The 23,859-nt window shown below is 42.5% G+C and overlaps 1 long non-coding RNA gene across 2 annotated transcripts in view; it reads left to right on the top strand.

Annotated features, from left to right (window-relative positions):
* LOC115360577 (uncharacterized) overlaps positions 1-22,122 on the top strand; it is a 38,525-nt gene extending 16,403 nt beyond the window's left edge. Inside the window, exons 2-5 of one of the 2 annotated variants that reach the window (XR_003928350.1) lie at positions 1,960-2,043; positions 10,220-10,309; positions 17,130-17,253; positions 21,870-22,122. This is a non-coding gene — a long non-coding RNA (uncharacterized LOC115360577). Of the gene's footprint in view, positions 1-1,551; positions 2,044-10,219; positions 10,310-17,129; positions 17,254-21,869 lie in introns of those variants that run through there. The other variant, XR_003928349.1, reaches the window with a different exon arrangement.
* Positions 22,123-23,859: the final 1,737 nt, after the last annotated feature.

Here is a 23,859-nt window from a genome sequence, read left to right as displayed (position 1 = left end):
TCTTTTCCTCTCTTTTCACTTCTTTTCACTAGTTGATATAGCTGAGGTATAGTGTGTACTAGTATGGCGTGTGAGTGTGTGCACTGCGTCTGCGCGCTGCCGGAGGAGTGGATTTCTGTGTCATTCTTCCTCCTCCACCCCTCCCACACTCCGTGCTTTCCACCCTCCCACTCTCCCTCTCCCCTCTCTCTCTCTCTGTCTCTGTCTCTCTTTCCTTCTCTGTCTCGGTCTCCCACCCATCTTACTCCCTCCCCTCCCCTCCCTCCCCCTCCCCTCCCTCTCTCCCTCTCCCTGTCTCCAGTGCAAATACAGTTCCTTGCCGTGTTGGACATGTGATGAAAAAGTGGCTGGTTCGCGCGCTCCACCGCACCTCCTATTTCATCATCAGCAGAGCTTTTCTCCCCTTCACTCTGCGCTTGCTCTCTCCTCCTCTCCTCTCTCTCTCTTTCTCTCTCTCCCTCTCTCTCTCTCTCTCTGTGTCTCTCTCTCTCTCACTCTCTTCTTTTTCTCTCTCTGTTTTGCTCGCTCCCCTCTTTCTGCTCCAGCTACACGCAAGGGGGAGACTCGAGCTCTGCAAGGGAAAAAAAAAGAAAAAAAGTCTGCTGCTATTTCTACAGTCAGGGCCTCCCCACAGCCCGCCCTTCCATAGACGGAGCTTTTTTTCACTACTAGCTGGATTTTAACCCTCTGCCTCCAACTAGCTGCACAGCAGCTCTGCAAAATCTGGCAACAAGTTGCTTTTTGTGGGCCTTTTGTGAGTTTTGGCGCATTGATTTTTGCATCACTTTGGATTTTGCCGCTTTTTCATCCGTTTATTATCTAAAAAATATACCGCAGCTTTCTTGCTGATGGTTTTCCTGTAGTATGTATTTGGTTTCTCTCGATTTTGGATGGAAATTCGTCGAGGTGGCGTCTCGCCACGTGACGGGTCTTCTTCCACCTGGAGCGCCGGGGCGCCATTCCTGACGGGTAACCTGCTTGCAGTGGGATCTTGGTCCTGCTGGCCACTATGGATGACAAGCTGACAATGTGTCCAGTATCTGAGCATGGTACACATCTGTGTGTTAAAGACGTCCTTCCTCAGTGCCAGCAACTCGCCTGAAGTACCGCACCTCCTTCTTCTTTGCTCTCTGTCTGTCCTTCTCTTTCCTTCCCATGTCCTCTCTCTCTCTCTCTCTCTGTCCCTCTGTCTCTCACGCTCTCTTGTTCTCTCTCTTTTGCGCCGACTCTCACTCCTAACAGTGGAGTGAGTGGTGTGCCGGGCCGGAGCTCTTTCTGGGACAGGTGCCAACTGCAAACAAAAGACATTAAAAGGCAATAAGAGCAAAAACATGCAGTAATCAAGAATTTTCAAATTGTTGCAGCGAAATCTCAGAGGTAGCCGTGCATGCCTTATCTCTACACGGCCGCTTTGTGCCATTAATGCATGTTTATTTCAGTATTAAAACTGATTTTTGCAATCAAGGCTGATGATAAAGCAGAGGTTTGAATACTTTGTTACACTTAGTCCAGTGAAGGCATTTCATTCGGGCAGAGGGAGGGAGTAATGAGGGAGAGCAGAGTATAGACTGCTGAATTATTCATGTGCCCAGCCAAGACTGTGACTGGACTGGTTGTGCTATTTGCATGCATCAGACATGCTGTTTGTCTGTTTGCTAACATTCCTCATTCAAAGACTTGTTAACTAGCAGACGGGCTGAGCTGGAGCCTTGCAGACAGCCTCATGGCCTCCTATTGTTGCAGGCCCCGCCAGGCCTGGGCCCAGCCGGTGGCAGGCGAGCCATGCAGCCCTGAGCTGGGGGATCAGACTGTGGCTGGAGGTGGGAGTGAGCCTGTGGCTGAGATTGAGGCTGGGGCTGGGTCCGAGGCATGCCTGTGAAGGGGACAGTCTGAGGGAAACCACTGGGTCTTTCAAGCACCACCAAACAGGAGCTTATGGCTGTCTGCTCTTCTCAACAGTGATGTGAATCCCATGAAACGGGAAAGGGCTGCCGAAATTCACATCCAGATTCGGACATTCACCATCTTTTCTGTGGAATATGGGTGAGTAATATCAGTTTTATTATTTGTAGGCCTGTGTGGTTTAGACGGAAGTTTAGCCGTGTGTTTTAAAATTGCGATCTATGTTTAAAAGATGCGCTGTACAAATAAACATTTGATTGCGTTAGACTCTTACACAAAGTTTCTTTTTATTTTTTTTACCTTAGTGCACACTGATTTGTCTGAATATTAAGCGTACATACATACAACATAGTTCTGTATTATAAAAAGGTACTAGTTTATGGCAGATATGACAGGCTTTAGCAACAAATCAGTTGCTATAACTCTGAGAATGCATTTTCGTGTTGTTCCCCATCCCCCCAGAGAAACCCAGCTGTAATTTAGTGTTTCAAAAACATGTTTAGCCAAAAGCCATTAATGGCACTTTGATTACTGCCACTATAATCTGCCTTTGTGGTAATCAGTGGATGAGTGGAAGGCCACGGTTGTGTAGGTATTTCATGTGAGTGGTGTGGTTCGGGCTTGGTATGTGTATGAGGAGATATACGTGGTGTACTGATCGGTTTGACTAATGTGCTCAAAAGCTTGCTTGTCAATTAACCATTGATGTGAATTACATCTTTTATTTGAATAGAAAGTGTTCAAAGCAGGATATCCCAATGTACAAACAATTTGAAAACTAATCAGGTTATTTCTCCTGCACTGGTTATACTGAGCAACAGGAGATCCACATATTACTACTTTCAAAATACTCCAGTAAAATCCTGAATGAGTAATAAAGCTGTGTTAGCAGCCATAAAGTAATTCTACAAAAAACAACAACAACAACAACAAAATTATAGTGAAGGTTATAAAGTAAATTTCAGGGATAAAAAGTAAATTTGTCCAGGAACATTTGTCTCTTTGTCGAGTATGTTGTAGTTTGCTTTATCTTTATGATCTCAAATGAATGGCACAACCATCTTATATTAATATATGAGACATTTGCGTGCCCATTTATAATCCCCAGGCCTGTTCTTAACCATTTGTGATCATTTGTAGTATTTCATGTAAGGGGGATTAAAACACTGTTATTAAAAATTTATTATTATTATTTTTTTAATATCATTTTTAAAACATACCATATTCTTAGCAAATAGGATCCATTGCGGACGTTTTCCCAGTTTGGCCTAGTTTGTGCTTTAGCTTGCTAATATGTGCTCAGATGTTCAGCAGCTTATCTGAGTTTTTGTCTAAGGGTTTAGGATGCCTCTCTGAGGGGTAAAGCCAGTCTCATAGTACTCGAAGATTTGAGGGTTTTGTCATTTTTCCACACCTAGGTGATTGTGTACATTAATATGAATATAAGCTCTGCTTAACTAGCACTGGACTCATGGTTTTGGCTGAGTATCACACTACCCCACCCCTAAGGCCTTTTTGGCAGCAAATGGCAGTATTCCAGGGGAAGGTTGCATGTTGAGAGGCAGATGGCAGGGTGGTAAGGGTTTGCAGTATTTTCTCTCTGTAAAACTATACCTGACCAATCCAGGACCCCGATACGGCCCACAATGAGGTATACTGTAATGTAGTGAGGCATAATAAACCAAACTTAAGTAAACTGCACAGGCACAATAGTAAATGTAGCTGCACAGATACAAGAAAGAGAATAATAGGGCAAATTCACACACACACACACACACACACACACACACACACACACAGCGTACACACACGCAAGCACACACACACACACACACACACACACACACACACACACACACACACAATCGTGAGTCTACCATAGCAGAATATCAGAAATGAAGAGTTTTAATAAAACTGAGCAGTTATTTTTTGTATTCCTGCTCTCGGTGACTGCCGTTCTAGATGTAAATGGTCAGTTCAGTGTTTTTATCGCATTAAACCCACCACTGAGCTATCAGTTCAATCAAAATGTTATTTTCTGTGTATCACTGTCAGTAAATATATTTTACTTTCCAAAACACACATGGGGCCTAGTAAGTTAGGGATTATGCTCCAAAAGTGGAGGTTAAGAAACTGCAGGCCACAGCTAGAACAAGAAGTTCCCAAATGTGAACTTGGACTTGGGTTTGAATGTGACCTTGAATTTTAATGAGAACTGCCAGTGGATTTGTAATGGGACTGATATTCAAAAATTTTATATATCTATCTCTCTCTGTCTCTCAATATATATACACACACACATGCGCGCGCTCACATACACACACATGCGCGCACGCACACACACACACACACACACACACACACACACACACACACATCAGGTTAGATTTTTTTCTTTTCTTTTTTTAAATTCTAGATACCGGTAGAAAAAGCCGAAAATGAGTGCTGTGGAAATATAGATCATCTTGTCTTTGATATTTAGTTGACCGTGTATTTACACAATTATTGCTGAACATTGATCATAGTGATAATTGTAAGTAACTATTATTGTATGCATTTTGCAGTTTATTTAGGTATTTTATAACAATTATATGTCGCTGACTATCTTTCCCGCAGTGATTTGTATTTTATTTAGAGGAATTAGAGTTTTATATTTCAATATTCTAAAAAGACTGAATGCTGTTCAACGATATTGCATCTCTTTTTTTCTTTTTTCTACAAAAAATTAACTGATTAAGAATTTAAAAGTTCAGTCATAAAGTTCCCCTAAAGCAATATCCTACATGAAAAAAAGAAAATAATAAGATTATTAAGGTTATTAGTTGTTCTTTGCATTGAGGAGAAATAGCAGATTATTAATGTAGAAAATATATTGCATGCCTCATAAAGTCATGTACCTTTGGCTTAAATTTGTTACTTTGACTAATTGTTATGTATATGTATATTGTGGGATTTAATTAGTTTTAGTTTAGTTTTTTAGTTATTTGTTTTACGACATTAATATTGGTTCATGACTGCATAGCATCAGCATTTTTTAGCAGTGTGTGTGTGTGTGTGTGTGTGTGTGTCTGAGAGAAGAAGAGGTAGAGAGAAGGGGATAGAGTGAGTGTGAGAGAGAGAGAGAGAGAGAGAGGGAGAGAGAGTGGTGTGTGTGTGTGTGTGTGTGTGTGTGTGTGTGGGTGGGTGGGTGGGTGGGTGTTTGGGCGGTTGTGGGTGTGTGTGTTCTGTTTCCTGGACCATGTCTATAATTGCATAAATTAATATGGAATTTTATCTTCATATAATTGAAATAATACTTGTTTTTCCATATTTTACAACAAAAGCCCAAAATATCTATATTACACAAACTTTAATTATTACCTAAGATTTTTGCATTCACTTTTGCCTAACTAAATTTATTTGTTTACATTTGTGCAGAAACATTTTTTCATAGTTCAGTATGACACATTTAAGTTGAGCATATCAATTTCCTGTGATTCTCTGAAGTGGCAATATTTCTTATTTTCAATAAGGTTGTAAGCATAAAAAAAACCCTACCCATTTAGATAATAAAAGAGATCAACCTCTTCTCATGAATTGCCAGCCTGGGGCATTGTCACATCTCTGTGTTATGCAAATTTAAAATTAAGAATCTTATTTCACACAACATTAGCAAATGAGATTACCTTCTGGCATGTAATATCATTGTTTAGTTGTGTAATCTAAACAGAGGTGAAAGATGATTTTTATTTTCAGATATTTGAATAGATATTTTTGTTTTTGTTTGTTTTTTTTTTTTGTTTTTTTTGTTTTTGTTTTGTTTTGTTTTGTTTGTTTTTTTAGATTTTTATGGCCCTGGGTGTTGGTTGGTATAGAAGCATTTTATAGACTTTTGTACAGTTCCCAATTTTAGTATTCCTGCTAAATATTCTCCAAGTATAGTGTGTGGTTTAGGTCATGTGCCAGTGCTCAGAGTATTCTTACAAGTACAACACACAGTGAAAATGACTCATTCACCAGTGCAACATAGCGATAAGCCACCAATGCACTGCTTCATTTGTTAAGTGGATAAATTGGTATTTAAGATTATGTGATTTTGTTTCATTTATGAGGTTGCTGTGATGTTGTGAATTCCATCCAATTTTCTCCTGACTAATATGAAATCCAGATTGGAGTGGTGAATGGAGGCCAAGTGAGCACTGTCTGTAAATATATTTTTATGCCATAATAATGGAGCCTTTTTTATTTCTCCAGCTGAAACTGTCTTAGTTTGCCTTTTAGAAGTACTGTAAAACTCAAGAGACTGAGCACAGTATCTCATATATATGCCTGATCTGTGGCTCTCTGGAGGACTGGCATGGTTAGAGATTTGACTCCCATACTGCAGGGACTGCCTACATTAAAAATACATATGTTTATTGTCCTGTGAGTAGATTTGGAAAAATATTCACCAATTAGAACTTCATTTTATAATCATTATTTTTTAAAAATATCTAATCATGTTCGAGGTTATTTATAGTCCTTAATTATTGTTTCAGTTTCAAGTTTCAAAGGACTTTAATCAATGGAAGCTGTTAGGATATGCGTTCCTAATTTACTACACACCATTTTTAATTGTGATTTGTTGACTTTATGTAATGTAGAGAGAGATAATACATGTTCATGATTGTATTGTTGTCACAGAAATGCACTTCTTTCAAAACAAAATAAGGATAATTTAATTGCCTTAAGAAAAGCCAAAAAACGTAGAGCTTTGTGGTATAACAGAAACTTGGATCACAGTCATTGCAGCACAGGCTGCCATATTTTTCAGCTCTTAATTTCTCTTGAGCTCGAGATGGAGTGCAGTATACAATACATTTATTTTTCATTAAGAGTTTGAACAGTAACACTCCATATTATACTGAATAATGCATAGCATTCTCAGTGCAGGTTTACATAGGGTGGCAATATGATGACTTTGCAATTCCATCCCAGATTTGGGTCAGTTTTATTACTGATAGTTTGCACATGGTCGTGCAGTGAGTCAGCACGATGGAGCACATTAACACTAGCAGGTCGCCACTTGTTGAAATGGAGCTGAATTGAAATTTCCCGTTTTGACAGATGAGCATTTATGGTTGTTGTAATGCATTGTGGGAAAGCGTCTGAGACAATTGCTGACACTTTAAACGTGCCTTTTACAGTGCTTCTATTAATCATTAGAGACGTCTGCCTCAGGCTTGTATTTAGGACTAGTCAGTCAATAGAGGAATTACATTCAAATTCCCCCCAAGATGAACAACAGTCTAGTTCGCCTGGGTCTGTCTGACACAAGCTGGCAAGGCTCCCTGTTGCCCTGCAGTATCGTGACAGTAGGAGAGCAGATCAGTAGACCCACAGTGGCCACTACAGGCCGTGCTGCACTGATACAGGATCAGTAATACAGTAGGAAGTAGGCCAGGCCTGAGAGGAGAGGCTATGCAAAGAAACTGAGACCCCGACACAAATATGCACATACCCCTTTTGGGTTGGTGTTGTGTAATGGCCAGCCAAAATTATTGCACAAAAACAAAATTTCAGGTCTCAGTGAGCATAATAGTCACACACACATACATATGCACTCATATGCACACACACACACACCGAGGCCTTTAACCCTGCCTCTCCTCTCCCTATACATGGAAGCCATTAGTCCATTACCCTGCCGACTACTGAGGATTGGGGGGCATTTTATTCTCCCTGTGTTTATCAGGATGTCAGCTGGGAGTGTCACTTGCGATTTATCCACGAAACCACACCAGCTCCACTGAGACGCTGAGCACACTCATAATGACATAATATTGGACTGGGGGAGGATTTCAGGGGGTGAAGGATGATGTAGATTTTCCTCCCCTATAACGCTCCCTCTCTTCCTCCAGACATCCTGAAACAAGACCTGTGCAACTTTGACATAGTCGCTTTACATCATAGACCCTTTAGCTGAGGTCAAGTCTTTTTTTTTTTCCCCTCCACAAGTTTATTTACCCTGAGGTGATTTGCCAAGCATGTATGCTGTTCGCAGAAACACCCTGTTTCACACTCCTGTACTTTCACACATCTTGTACCTCTGCAAAGTACAGCCAGTGTCTTGCTGTTGGACACCGAGTCGCTCCACTGGAACATTTGATATTTACGTGCCTTGCTCAAGAGCATTTTGTCCGTGATTTAAGATGATTTAAGATGTATTAAAATATGGAACTGTGGAAAAAAGACTTTTCCTTGCTTTTAAGTATTTGGTGTGAACAGTACACGTTGTAGGGAGTTTGTTTTTTTATTATTCTATATTGTGCAGCATCACGTCTGAGGGTCTCTCTGACACATCATCAGGATCGATACTTGTTTTATGTACCTGCCAGGCAAAGTGATATTCCAGATAACACTGAGCTGAGCCCACTCAACTTCTCTTTCCAGTGCTCATATATTTCCTCAGCTTTTGGCCACTGCCGTCGCCAAGGCAATTTAGTCATAGAAAAACTGCCGAATCGGCAAAATTGCTCCTCTTGGAGGTCGAGTTGGAAGTGTTGAAAGGCCGCTCCAGCGTCTCTCCAACTATCAAAATAAGTTCCTTCCCCGCACCTCACCTCCAATGCATCACTTTTTGTCCAATTCATCAATGTTTAGCTGAATATTGGTCGGATTTCATGACTGGCTTAATTTATCATTGCACTGACCATTTGGGTAGTGAGAATTTTATAATAATGATTATGTAACGTGCCTTTCACAACTTCATGATAAATTTTTCTTAGAGATTTGACTGCTATTAATTCCACTTTGACCACTGTAGTACTGCATTCTATTGTGAGTGCCTGAAAAGTCACAAAGAATGGGAGGCACATTCCCATTCAAGGTCAGGTTCTGTTGTATGTGTTCTCTGTGCACTCTGCTGTATAATGGTAGAGTGAACCAGCAATTATAGATTGACAGCAATTCAGCAGTGCTACAGTCAATGTTTGAATCAGAGACTACACAAGTCAAGCTATGCATCTTGCAAAAACAAGAGCCTGCGTTTTTCAAACGCAGAGAAAAAGCACTGGAAAAAGTTTTACATTTTAAAAAAGCAAAAAGTTTGAAATTGATTTAAACTACAAAATACTCTTCTTATTGTGTCTTTGTTTGATACCTGCAACCATTTACATGGTATATACTGTAGCCTATCCCCTCTGCACACACTCCCAAGCCCCATGAGTCATCACCATGCACACACACACACATGCGCACACACACAGAGTGCAGTGAGTGCACAGCTCGGATATGAATCTCCCTCCATGGGCCAGAGGAGTTGGGTTACTCATGGGCCCATAAACATGTGCTGGCGGCAGTCCAAGGCACTGCACTGTAATTACAAACGTTAGAAACAATATATAAAAGACCCTTCCCCGGCAAGGCCACGTCCCGCACTGCAATTAGTGTCCTTGTACAGAATTATCACCCTTCAGCAGCAGCTCTGAGTGGGGGCCTGTAATTGGCAGTGTCCTCCTTGGTCTGGGGAAAGGACAGCCCCTCACATGTCTTTCTCTCTCTCTCTCTCTCTCTCTCTCTCTCTCTCTCTCTCTCTCTCTCTCTCTCTCACTCTCACTCTCTCCCTGCAATCTGAGATTTGACTAATGATGGCTAACTACCCCTATTGTCCTTTGCCCCGTTTCACCTCCACTCTGGGTCGAGCATCACATACACACAGTAACACAGAACCATGTCAGTGTCTGCCTCGCACATTAAGCCTATACATGTTTGCACGCATGAACACATGAACATACTGTGGAGAAAAATGGTAATTACGCTCACAAGTGCACACATACGCACCACTTCGCTCCCACGCACATGACACGGTAGGGCTCCAGTAATACAGCATGGCAAAGCATGTGCACATATGCAGTGAGTGGGTGCCACCGGGCAAGGCCGAGGCCGCAGAGGAGGCAGTGTGTTGGTGTTGGTGCTGGGTGAGCATGCGGCAGTGGGAGTTGGCCAATGTACAGGCCAGCAGAGAGGGTGCGGTGTGTTACATGTTCTACTAATGAGTTTCCTTGGCCAGGCAAGACCGTGGGGCGAGCTTATTAGTAAACAGGCTACAGAGAGGAGCCCCTACAGCCCTCTGCTGCTGCTGGCTCTCCAACTGATCCCTCTCTCTCTTCTCTCTCCCTCTGTTTCTATTTCTCTCCCTCTCTCTGTTGGTTTCCCCTTCTCTCTGTTTTTCTGTCGCTGTTATTTATCTCTCCCTAAGATTCTACAATTCTCTCTCTCTCTCCCTCTCTCTCGATCTCACTCTCTCTCTCTTTCTCTCTCTCTCTCTCTCTCTGTCTCTTCCTTCCTGTTGTTGTAGGCAGAGAGATGCTCTTCAACTTCAGCCACAGGCACAAACAATGTGGCCAACAAGAGAAATTACAGACAGACTGGCGATCACAGCAAGATTGTAAGTACCATAATGTATTGCAAATTCGATATGTTTTTATTTAATGATTTATTATAATGCAGTTGTATTGACTTGCATTTCATTTAATGAAATTAGATTAGATGGTGTATATGTTTCAGTTGTTGTTATACGAATGACAGCCAGCTACTCTGCCTCCGTTTATTTTCTTTCTTTTTCCGAGTCTTACAATATTATAATTTGAGCCCTTACTGTATAAAACGCCCTCATTAGATTCAATCAGAGTGGCTGGGCTTTGTGCCTTCAGTCCATTTGAAAGGCCAAGTGGTCCCAATGGCTTAATAGTACAGCAGACTCAGAAAAAAATGGATAATCTTTAATGCACTCGTACAGAAAACACTGTGGGTGCAATCTTTATTGTCCACTGGGCATATGAATTCTTGACTCCAGTCCACCAATTCATTCTCTATGCCTGGGCCTGGATGTGTTAGAAAATGGCTTCCACTCTCTGCCTTCCAGCTCTCAGCTCCCCGCCGCCATTTTGTGTTCCTCTGCCAAAGTAGTCAGGTAGCAGGATGAGAGGCAGAGAGTGAAGGAGGGGGAGAGAAAGCAGGTGGAGCTGTGTGCGGGGTTAAGAAGCAAGCTAAAACTCTATAGATAGGGAGGACTGGAGAGGACAGGAGAGAACAGGAGAAGGTGGTTGTCCAAGTGGTCAACATACAGTGCTAGGAATACTGAATCTATCCTTTTCTCATGTGGAGAGGTTTTTAATTGTTGCCGACTGACTGCATACAAACAAGCAGCCTTGCAGCCCCTCTGGACCCTTCCCAGCTCCTCTTCTCAAAGAGCTGACCTTGGGTGGACGCCACAAACTGTTCTTTTCCATTGGCGCAAAATGTGCTGGCAGGGCCCGCAGCTGCACGACCCCCTTCCACCCTCAATCCTCCATCCCTCCATCCCACCATCGCTCCTCCCTCTCTCCTTCACACCGCCCAGACTCCGTAGCAGGCTCGCCACCATAGTAACACAACCTGCCTGCTTACGGTGCCAAAGAGCAGGGGGAAAGCTGTAACTTCTGCTTATCTACCTGTCTTCAGCCTGAGAGAAGCATGCGAATAGCTGTAGCGTCTACCCTATCCACCTTACCGCCTCGAAATGATGTCCCCCGTCATATGACCTTAATAACCTCAGGACTAACCCTACATCCTCCAGTACCAATAGCTTGTTGCCCATGGCTCTGGAATTCTGTTTGCACCAAGCGCTCAGTTACATGGGCATATGGCACATAGATCCTCCTGCTTCCTGACCCTAGACCACAGCTATCAAGCTGTCGGTAGGAGTATTGTACCCTTAAAGTAATACACCTAGTTTTGGTGAGATTGGCCCATTGGTCAGTTTATCAATTAAGTGATGAAATAGACACAAAAACCAGCTGTGTGCCTCAGGTACATCATTACCGCCAGTGCTCCATGCTAACTATTTTTTGTATTTTTATTATTATTTTTATTATTATTATTATTATTATTATTATTATTATTATTATTATTGCATGCCCCATGGATTCATACATTTTAAAATGGTTTATGTTTGGAAATATTTCAGGTGAGCAACCCACATATGCAGCTGCGGCACAGTGATTTTTAGCTGCACACGATCACCCATTGCCCACCACTTCCACTTCCTGTGGAAGCAAGACTCTCGTTGTTTAAAACAGCACATCATTTTTATGTCAAATTGTGGGTAGGGCTGGCATACATTTTTCTGATCCCCTACCAAAACAGCCAAACTAAGCCACATAATTCAAAGTTGGTTATCATTTAGCCTGAGAGCTACTACCAGTTCTCTTTGTTTTTCACTTTTGAGGTAATGTTAGATGCCTGCTATCATTCAGCATAGCATGTGGTAAACAGTTAGCATAGAATACCAGAGCAGGATAACCTTACAGATGATTCTGATGATTTTGATCTTGATCATCCCTCATGCATAGGTTGATCAGTGGGCCGGTCTCTGAAAAAAAAAAAAAAAAAAATGTTTTTCAGGAATGTGTAAAACAGCTGTTCACATCTGCACATAATAACTGTACAGGAATTTTGTCTTGGTACTTGGTGGCACACATTTTGACAATTTACATAGAAACACAGCACATTCCGACTATATGGGTATGTGACATTTAATGATGATATGCTTACCATCTAGCTGTCTGTGTGTGTGTATCATCTCTGGCATGCAGCTACCTTAGACTCTTAGTGCAATAATATAGGTCTCCAGCAGCAATGCGTTTGGCCTATATAGGCCTGTGGCACTCAGACAAGCTCTCTTTGAGACAGACAGACGGTCAATGGACTCGCTAACAGTTCAGTCTGCACTCCGTCCCCTTTGGCTCCCTGCTCCTCTGATCTGGCCATGTGTTTGCATATGGGACAGAGTGGCCTCCATATTGTGTTTGTGGAATGAATTATGAATGCTATTGCATAACCATGGCCTGTTTCTAGGGCATATTGCTATAGCATCTACCCACAGACCAAAGCATGAATACATTTACCCAGCCTAGACCTCTTGGAAGTGATACTGTGAAGCTGGCCTCTCATGGGCCTGCCTGCATTTGTTTATGGTTATATAGAGCAGATGGCCATGCAACATGGTCACATATCACACACTCGCTGCCTCGCTGGCACTGCCACACACACAAACACAAATGCATACAGGCAGGAGTGTAGGAACATTTGAAGGGCACTCAATAAGACTAAAATTCATTCATTATTCTTAAATAAATCACATAGGGAAAAGTATAAAATCTCTTTATCAGTGAACATTATATTCCCATTCATCTTGGCAGCAGGCCTAGAACTATAGGCACCAGAGCTAATAACTGCTGCCAAATGAAGCTTTTCAACACTAACTGTGGTTAACTGTGATGTATTTACAGCCGTAGCTTTCAGCTGTAACTGCTAACCACTGTAGCTAACAGGGTCTGACTATAGCCAGCTGTAGCCTGGGGCTAACAAGCTCTTCAAGGTTACACACTGTACAGAGACCTGCCTGCCCACTCTGCCCCTCTGTCTGTCAGCTGAAGTTCATATCCAGAGAGAAAGGTATGTGTCCCACCCTCTAAATATAGCTGGCGACAGATGCAGCGCAATGGGGCACTGCCCGAGCCGAAAGGGGCCCTCCAGGCAAGCCAGGGCAGAGCTAGGCAGCCAGACGTGTCAGGACTAAAGACTTCTCCTAATAGACAGGGGCCCTCCAGGTCACCAGCGGCCACATGGCACTGCTAGTCTCACCAGCTTCCATCAGGATGGCAGCTCAAAGGCAACCCCTGAGTCTTAGGCCCCGTTCACATGAGCATCTGTGACGCATCAAAAAACAGATAACATCTCTTGTATTTCAATGAGCCATGCTGTGCGTTGATGGGAGACATGAATTGATGGAGTGCAGTACATGAAGATATCGCAACCCCGTCCACCAAAAAAGTGAATTTAGCTGGAATATTGAGACACAGCCACAGCAATACAACCAAGGCTGTTTCAGTGCAAATGTGGCCATGAAATTTGACAAATGATGTGAACACTGCTTTAGACATGGAGGACAAGATTATAAAACTCTAAAGAGGGAGTGGAATTTCACTGTACAGACTATGAAATAGTTTTTAGTATATTTTATTGTTTCCCTGGAGCATCAAAGAATTAAGTGGATCGAGCATGTACAGTATAGTTCAGGGCAGCCCTCTCTGTATCAGTCTGTCCAGTGACTGTGTTCATGCACATGCATGCAAGTGCATGTATCTGCCTCCACGTGCGTGTGAATGTGTACTGTGTGAGTCTATGTCTGTGTGTGAGATGAGAAGCAGCTGGCAAGGTTTAGCTGAGTGGTCTGGATGACCCCCGCTGTGTGCCCTGTCATTACAATGACTGGGGCCATTTTTTACCTCTATAGATGGGGCCGGGGGGCCGCGCTGGGATCAGCTAACTCTGCCTAATCCAGCCCTCTTCACCTGGCATGTTGATGGCTCTGCCTGGGCTGGGGTGGGGCGGGTGTAGTCACAAGGGGCAGTTCATCTCACAGGCAGACACACATATGCACATAGGCACAAATACACATGCATGTAGGTACACACTCATTCACACACACGTATGAAGGTTCACACTGATGTACACACTCAAGCAGACACACATACATAAAAACATATGCATGCACTCTCAAACACACACACATGTATACATAAATACATACAGAACCACACACACACACATTCACACACACACACACACACACACACACACACACCCATAAACTCATTCTCTCTCCTGACACAAACTCACACAGGGTTTGTGAGCTCCATATCTGCCCCTTGCAGAGGTGACGGGGAGGTCAGCCAGTCTGACTTTGAGCAGAATCCCCCTGTGGCTCGCCCCAGCCATCCCCCCTGGCATGTGTAACAGGACCTGCCCATGCAGCCTCTCCTCTTTTCCCCTCTCCTCCTCCTTCTCCTCCTTCTGCCGCCTCCCCTGGCCCTGGTATAAATAGATGGGTCATGCCTGCTTCGCTAACCCAGGGGGTGAAAAGGGGTTGGGGGGGCACAGAAGCCGTGCTTCCCTTTTTAAACACTCTGCTGTGTCTATCTGGATTTCTCCTGTCTGCACCCAGACACCCCTTCACTTGACACAGGGGTGCACATATAGGTGTATTTGCATGCACACACGTGCATAATTGCACACAGTTGCAAGTACACAAGTTATGGATGCATACATACTAGGCAAGGTTATTTTTATTTTTATTTTTTTTTTAGTCTTTGTGGAAAAATTCTTGTTTTCTTTGATGCACAACTTCTAGTGGGAGATTATAGACTTTTTTGCCAGTCATGTTCCTTGGAATGTACACTTCCCCTCAGCAGTGCAATGCAGCTGTAAAATCTTTTGATTGATGGGAGTACATATGCAAGCGCTATGCAGATTTTTCCGAGGGTCAGTTGAAATGAGGACAATTTAGACACATCTGACAAAAAAGTGGAATAACCCCATAATCTGATGATTGAGTCTACATGCTTTGCATCAGTTCTCGTTTGCCCAGTTCAGTCATAAATTATGTGCTTTTTCCATGTTTGTGTCAGTTACAATGAAAAGAAAGAAGAAAGAGGATGCTCACCATGTAAATGTCCAGCTGCTAGTGTTGACCTGCCCTCCACACTGACCACAGACCCAGACCAGAATCCCATAGATCAGGTTACTGGGTTACAGCATTCTGCTCCATCTTACTAGCACTCTAGTGAAACCCAGCTTCATTATCGACTGATAGACAGCATAGCGCTTTAATTGAAGTGTCACTGCATTAAAGTGGCTCTTAAAGCAGTTGTGGCCTTTGCTGTGAACTCTGTGATGCTGTGAGGGTGTGATGCAGTAAATAACTGTTGTGGTTTGCTTTATTTCCTGTGAAGTGTGTTTGTAAGTGTGTGTGTATGAGTGGATGTGCGCGTTTTCGTGAGAGCAAGATTTGTACACACGCTCATATATGTATGTGTTTGCATTCCCAACTGTGTGTACATCTGCATATATTTGTTTATGCATTCATGTGTGCCTAAAAGCGTACATGCATGTGGATGTGTTTGTGTGATGTTATAGGAGGCTGAGGTGTGGAGAGCAGGTCTTTGCACACCAGTCTGTCTAAATGGCTAATGGAAGAGCGAGGCAGAAGAAGCCTATCAGTTACAGATGCTCTGGTTTAAAGTGAAGGAGTGCTTGCTGAGTTTGCACACTTTTAAGAAGGCTGAATGTTCAGGTGGCCAAGCTCCTGCTAAAGGAGGTGTTTTTAGATTATATTGCGTAACCATGTCAAGGGCCTGATACAAGTGTGTGTGTGCCTGTGTATGTGTGCGTGCATTGCATATTGGTCCTCTGCAGTATGTGTGTGTGGGTGCGAGTGTGAATATCTCCCTGTCACTGGATGATAGCAACTGGCTTCACTTGAAAGCAATGCCTGGATGCGCGCTCTGTTGGTCGGGACCCCAGAGTCATCTACTATATTAGATTGAAGTATGTCCAGTCAGCAGACTGCGAGGACAGTGTGCCTTGACCTTATCTTATGAAGTCTGGGCCCCATACCACTTGAGTTTTTGCAGGGCTGCAAAATGTGAACAGTGGAAAAAAAAAACAGGTTTTTTCTATATCATTTCAGTTTTATGCCCTTAAATTTAAGTAAAAAAAAAATATTTCAAACCTGTCAACTTTGTTGGTCCCTTTGGCGGATTTGTCATTTCATGCTTTAGTATGTGAATGTGCATGTATCTGTGTGTGTGCACTTATGTGCAGCATCTTTCTTTCTGTCAACTTGTCTCTGTCTGCCATGTGTGCCCTTCTGGTGCGTGTCTGTTAGCCTGTGAGTGTGTGTATATCTGTGCATACTTAAAGTCCAATCATCCGGTGCTGTAAGTAAGGTGGTGTTGAATAATGCAGACAACCTCAGACTCGCCACTGAGCAGACACAATGGGGCCTCTCAACTCAAGACCTACTGCTCTCCATTGTGCTGTGCTGTACTCACTTCATGCCTTCATACATAGAATAATATTACTGTCGAGGCTCATGCTGACAGATTGCCTTGATATGACTCTTAAGTGCATTGAGTGTGACCGCAAAATGTGTGGTGTGTCTGTGCTCGCACTTCTCTGCCTGCATGTGCCACAGAGCACACTCTGAGTTTCATACAGGCACAGAAACACATACACAATCTGTTCAAATTGCATGCAAACACAGGCACACGTGCAAACACACATAGCAGATTTTCAGAATTTTAGGTCCTAGCAAGTGTTCTCATTAAAATCATATCTAAAATTCATCATGTTGAAGTATCTCTTTATTTCCTTTGTTGCAGAAGTAACAGATTTTCCCTCTCGGGGCTTTTAAGATGGAGGCTACCTGACAAGCCGCTGAAACCATGATGGAGAGAAGAGGCGATAGGCTGGTGTTCCCCGCTTTCGCTGCATGTTACTGAGCAGGTGAGACACATTAACAATGGCAGCATCTGTGGCCCTCTGTTCTGCACATGTGGGCCAGGGTATGAGCTGCAGCTCAAGCTCTCCCACTCAACACAGTGGTCACTAATGTTAACACTCCTCTCCAAACGGAACTTGAGAAAAAAGGGAATCGGCACGATGTGGGGCCAGACCCATCCCCGTCTTTTCACAATGTGTCACATGTAATTATTAATAATAATCTTGAGTTGCAGAGTGATGTGGCCTTGTTGACAGTCACATTTCCCAGCCCCTTTCAACATTCATCTCAGGCCTGTTGAACACAGACAGAAATATAAGAGTGCACTCAGCAGAGGGCAGATCTCCACCAGGCGCATCTCCCCTTTTCCAGACCATTGGCTACCCTATGTGCTGAGCCAAATTTGGGAGAGACTCAGCAGCCACTGTCATTTTTCTCAAAGGCTTTTCAAATTACAAACTCTAAAAGGTTCCTTCAGTCCATTGTTGTCTGAGGTTCCACGCATTTTCTTTATCTTAATGCGTCCAAAAATGCATGAAGATTTGGCAAATTTGTCTACTAACATGAAAGAGCAACAGCTGTTTTACATGTCATTTTCTTACTGCTGTGAAGCATCAGGCTACTTGATGACAGGTTACATCAGCTTCTGACACTTTATACAATGTTGTTCTCCCAAGTGTCTGCTCTGTATTCTGCTGACTTTCTTCATTAGCAGTGTGTTTTATAAATTCAACCTAAAAACCACAGTCTATGATCTGAGCAAACGTAGGCATAATAGGATAAAAAAAAAAAACTATTAGTCTGATAGACCCAGTTGTATGCGAAGGGAGAGAGAGAGAGAGCAGCAGTGGCCGAGTGAGCTAGACAGTGAATGAAGGGAGGGAGCGGTGTAGCGACCTAGTAACATGTGAAGAGAGAGAAAAAGAAGGAGCAGTGGTGGTCAAGCAAGCTAGACAGTGAATGAAGAGAGGGAGCACAAGTAGTGAGAAGAAATGTTTTTCAAAGGTTTTGAATCACCGCAACCAAGAAAGGTTCTTCATCATATATAACTGTGCACAAAAAATATTAAGCTGATAGGCCCAGTAGTATGCTAGATTAGCAATGAACAGATACACACACACACACACACACACACACATACACACATCAGAACACATGGCCTTCTCCAGCTTATCACCAGGTAGAAATAATTAGAAACATAAACCAAGGTCTGAAAACTCAGGGTTTTCAAAATGGAAAATAATTGCCAAGTGGAATATTGCCATTACACATTTTGACCTGAAACTACTTTTCTGTAAAATCCACATATTGCATGTCACAGCACCCCATATGTTATTGACAAGATCACATTTGAATATGGAAATATCCTGGCTGTGCTATTTGTTTGAGACATAAGCAGTTTGTTGGGTCATTTGAATTCCCTTTTGCCCCAACTGTGAACCGGGTGACACAGTCACATTGTGTTCTGAAGACACATAGACTGCAGCGTCACCAGTGAGCCAGCGCAGAGCAGACTGGCATGTGTATTCCTGTTTCTGTGAATCATAACTACTGTTTTGTATTCACTGAGGTGTGTCAAAGCGGATTACCTGCATGAACGGGGGACCAGAAAGGACTTTGTGTTCAGAGACTGTCCTTTGGGGTGAGGTAGTAGGTTGTATAGTTTTAGGGTCATACCCTTCCTGTCAGATAACTATACAACTTACTGTCTTTCCTGAAGTGGCTGTAATATCGTCACATTCCATTTTGGGAGCTTTTGGATCCAGATCAGCATTGGAATTTGTATGTTTACCCACTGACTTTGCTAAGACTTCAGCCTTTGATAGACGTATGACTGATTTACTTGTGATTGTATTTGGCTCTGGTAATGTCATTTTTCATGATTAATCATTACTGCTCATTATGATGGATGTTCTGCAAAGAGTATGTTTACTTTTAGTATTGTGATATGTTGCTGGTTCTCCTTTTTGGACAAGCAGTTTGACCGTGCTCTCTTTACGCTTCACCAGAAATATCAGCTACACTTACAGAAAAATATTCTCTCATCTGAAACAAAAAATGAATACATATATATATATATATATATATATATATATATATATATATATATTTTTTTTTTTTTTTTTTTTTTAACTTTACATGATCATTCTAGGGTTGCAGAAATAATATCTGCGATTCTGACCTTTGCTCTACTTAGGGCTGGTTGCCTCACTTAAGGGACATTCACATTATTGCATGAAAATATTGTTCTATCAGTTTGCTGGAGGCATATGAGGTTAAATGCTAGCAGTAGTTACATCTCTACCTATACCCACTCAAATACAGTTTTTAAACAAACCTTACTGACCAAGGCTGACATTACACAATGCAAATGTTTTCTCTTTTTTCTGTATTCTCAATGCCCTCTTGAAATTCTTATCAAGTTCAGGAAATTCTGAGCTATACTGACCTCTGGCAGTCTTCCTACTTTCACAACTGTGTTTGTATTTATGGTTACAGGACGTCATGGTAAGATACTAGCTAGCGTGGTTAATCCCAAACCAAATAAACAATGCATATGTGCATGCAATGTTCGAAACCGAGTACCTAGGTGATTGTCCCTGTGTCCTTGCTAGACATTGTGTCAGAAATGGAAAAAAACAAAGGCAGCAATCTGATGCCAGTGTACATGTTGCTTAGAAGTATGCCATGGATAGAATTAAATTCTAATGGTTTTTGGAACTGAAGCTGTACAATGACATGAAGGCCTATAGTACTGTCATTGGACAGTGCATGACAGGTTCAAAGTTCTTTGATCTGATTTGATCTCTCGGTGCAGTGTGCGATGCACAGAATGTGGCATACACCAACACAGGATTTTAGATGGCAAACATATCCGTCTCCATTCAACAAAATTGCAAGGCACCCACAAAAACAAGGCTCTTGAGCTATGTCTGCTGCTGTGTACAGCACAATACAAAATCTCGTAAGCTTGGGGACTGCCTATTGGTCCGAGGGCCCATAATTCCCAAAGCCCAATATTCCGAAAAATGTGCCACTGGACTGAAAGCCATTAGTCCCGTTATCCTGAAAACAAACACCCATTATTTCAAAACCCTTCTAGCCCAAAAATGTCCACTCCCTGAGTGTGGTTAAGTTTAGGCAGAGGTTTCCTTAGGTTCAGGTTCAGGTTAACAGGGGTGGATGCATACTCGGCCTAACACCAGCAGGCACTGAACTCCAACATCTCCAGTGTATGTATTTTCAGAGCAATGGGCCTTGGGAGCAGTGGGCATTTGTTTTCGGGATAACGGGCTGTCGGACTAATGGGCTTTCGGTCCAATAAGACATTTTTCAGACTATTGGTGTCTCGGAATAATGGGCTGTCGGACCAATGGCATGGCATCGTGAGCTCCATGTAAGGTGCCAACCTGTAGTTAGCTTGCTAACAAGAAGATATATATAAATGCTAGCAGTGGCTGAAGGCTGACATTGTGTCATGTATTGTGTTTTTTTGTGTGTGTGTTTTTCTTGTCTCTGTATGCTTTTATAGAATTGTCATAGGGCTCAGGAAATTCAGAGACACAAAGTCAGTTTCTCCTCCATTTTAAAGTGGCAGCCATAAGGTCTCATGTAGAACTACAGTGCTGTCATGGGCTGTTCTCTCAAAAGTCAGCACACTGCAGGTTTAATAAATTTGGACTTTTGGCACTGTGTGTATCTGTGCAGAATTCTAGCCAACAAATTCTCATAGTGGCTGAGGAGGCTTGCACAAATCCTGTTTTGCATCATAATGTGAATGTTCCTTTTGTTGCACTCATTGTAAGTCAAAGTTTGAATACACCTGTACTCATAAAACTACAAATGCACTGTTCGGATCCTGGGTCTGCATCAGTGCCAATCTGGGTGAATTTTGAGGTATCAGATAAAGGTTGTCTGATCAAACTCTGATCCTTTTATAAAAGTGTTTGTCTCAGTTGCAGTGGTCTCAGAAGAAGTCTTTGCTTCAGCAGTAAACACTGGAGGGAAAAAAACAGATATATTAATCACCTCATTACAATAACACAATAAAGAAAGAAAAAAAGGAGTATTATGTCATTGTTGAATTTCCTGCACTGGATGAGCAGCCCTGCTTTTCAGTTTAATGGAGCATTTGGAGCAACTCAGACAAACTGCTCTGCTACTGTACAGCAGGGTGGGCCTATTTGAAACCTTAGATTACTTGAAAGATGTGTGATTAGTTTCACTACAGTCATTTGGAGTTCAAACGTCTGCTGCATGACACTGCTGCCTGTGAATGTCTGCACCAGTGGAAATTCACTGTTTAACCTTGGATTGACTTGAACTTCACCTTACAAATTACAGTGTTGAAGAACATACACTACATTAACTACAAAAAGGACTGTTTCTCAGTAAATAGTCCAAATTTAATAACCTTGATCAGTATCAAAGACACACAAAAAAAATTGAGAGCATCCCCAAACTAACATGTAAGTGTAGGTCTGTTTCCAAGCTAAGGATATCAAAAGACAACCCACCCTCTCTGATGTTCGTACGGGGTGAGGTAGTAGGTTGTGTGGTTTCAGGGTAGTGATTTTGCCCAATCAGGAGATAACTATACAACCTACTGCCTTCCCTGAAGGGCAGCAATACTGCACCAGACAGACAGCAGGGGGCGTCATGTGGACAGCATCATAAACCTTGCAGGATCAACAAACCAAAGCAGGTCAACTGTCTGGCCCAGAACCGTGAGGCTGTCCTATCCAGAATGCAGACTTCCACAGCCGATCACAGCAACGGAGAAGGCCTGCAGGTAAAGTCTGTTCACTTTGGCTTTTGTCCTTGATGTACCTTTTCTGTTTCAAGCAATAATAAAAAAGTTGCATGACAGATCACTTTGTCTCAATGTTTTATTTTTTTCTGTTTGTAACCAATGTTGAATAAAGTGCACAAAACGGGAAAATATTGTCCGGCATGTGAAATTATTTAGAAAATATGATATTAAATTATGGCTACTGTAACACATAGGCTATCACTAAGCACCCTTTGAAAGTAAAACAAGATGTCATCTAGTCCCATTTTATTAGAGGTGGGATAGCATTGCTCCCTGGTGAAAGGTAAGAAATCAACCATTCAACTAGCTGACCACGAAGTCATCAAATTAATGTAGGAAAATCCTCAATTAGTGCTAATGAGTTTATCCAGTCCACCAGCCAGTGTGAAATGTCACTCAACATGTCTTTTAGAAGTTGTTTTCTACTGAGTGGTGAGAAAGTGTTATATATATTTTTTTAAAGTTTGTAAACTTTCATGTCCCACAGTCTCTGGTAAACAAAAAATTAAGTTTATGACGTACATCCAGTCCTGAGAGCAGCTGGCAGCCCTAAACCTGAGAGCAGAGCAGAAGGAACGAAGGAGAGCCATGGCACAGTCTCACCTCGTGGGCTCAAGTGTGATTCATATGGCAACAGATGATGGTTACAGTATTCTATCTCTCCCCGGCCAATACGACACACACACACACACACACACACGCACACACAGATAGAGAGAGAGAGATGATGATGAAGTGAGTGCCAGTCAGTATCAGGCCAACACGGCGTCAGACGTGCCTCACTGTCTGAGACTGCAGCCCACTGTATCTCATACAGTATCAAGATCACACTCAGGGGTGTCATTCAGTGAGAAAGCCCTCGCTCCCTTTGCCTTCACTTAGCTATCATATGGTGGTCAGTTCTTCGCCAATGTTATAAGCAGCTGCTGGTTAATATTATTTTTTGTGACCTCATATTTAGTGAGCTTCCTATACAGATACTACACACACTTGCACTGCCTCAGATTGAACTGTTTTCACATAATTTGTGCTTACATTTGCATGCCACACTCTCACACATATCAGTCATACCAAAGTCAAACACTTGAAGTGGGCCTGAACTAGTTATATAAGTACCAATGTCTCTGCAGCATTAAGAAGGATTATATGAAAACAAAGGTTACTGCACTAGAACTGCACAGATCTGCAGCATTGCCGTGGAAATAAATGTCCAAATGTATCCCGTCCGTCTTGACTAGTGTATTTGTATGGAGAATACACCCTGTGTAGTTGTCCCCCCGCCAGACACCATATTGAATTGATGTGAGTCTTGGCCCTGATGTCTTGGCCCTGGTGATAGTGGAGAGTGAGCTGAATACTAAGCCTGATGAGACAATGGCTCTGTGTTCATCCTGTCTCTGGGGTTGCATCTCTAAAGGCGATCCTCAATCACTCGTGTCCTCTTGCCTTGCCACTTCTTCAAAAACACTGCAAAAGATTTGACGTCCACCCTGGCATTTTCTTTATTCCATGCAACGGAGACTAAAAACGAAAGGCTTTTGAGACTGTCTGTAATTCAGGGTTCAGAATTCAATAATGTTTAGTCATATCCAAAGTTTCCAGGAATATGATAAGAACAATGATAACCACACTGTTTTTCTAAGCTTTCACATGATGTCATGGCCGCATAAATAGAACAGCGTTATTGATTGAATGTAAGTGGATCAGAGTGAAGGCTCCACTGTATGTGGGTAGGACCCTCAAATAAGACAATGGACACTGTGCATTGCTAATGAAGGATAGCTAAGCCTGAACATAA

The sequence above is a fragment of the Myripristis murdjan genome, chromosome 6 (assembly GCF_902150065.1).
Source record: "Myripristis murdjan chromosome 6, fMyrMur1.1, whole genome shotgun sequence".
Lineage (NCBI taxonomy): Eukaryota > Metazoa > Chordata > Actinopteri > Holocentriformes > Holocentridae > Myripristis > Myripristis murdjan.
Note: the sequence above shows the minus strand (reverse complement) of the source record. Positions and strands in the feature narration are given on the sequence as shown.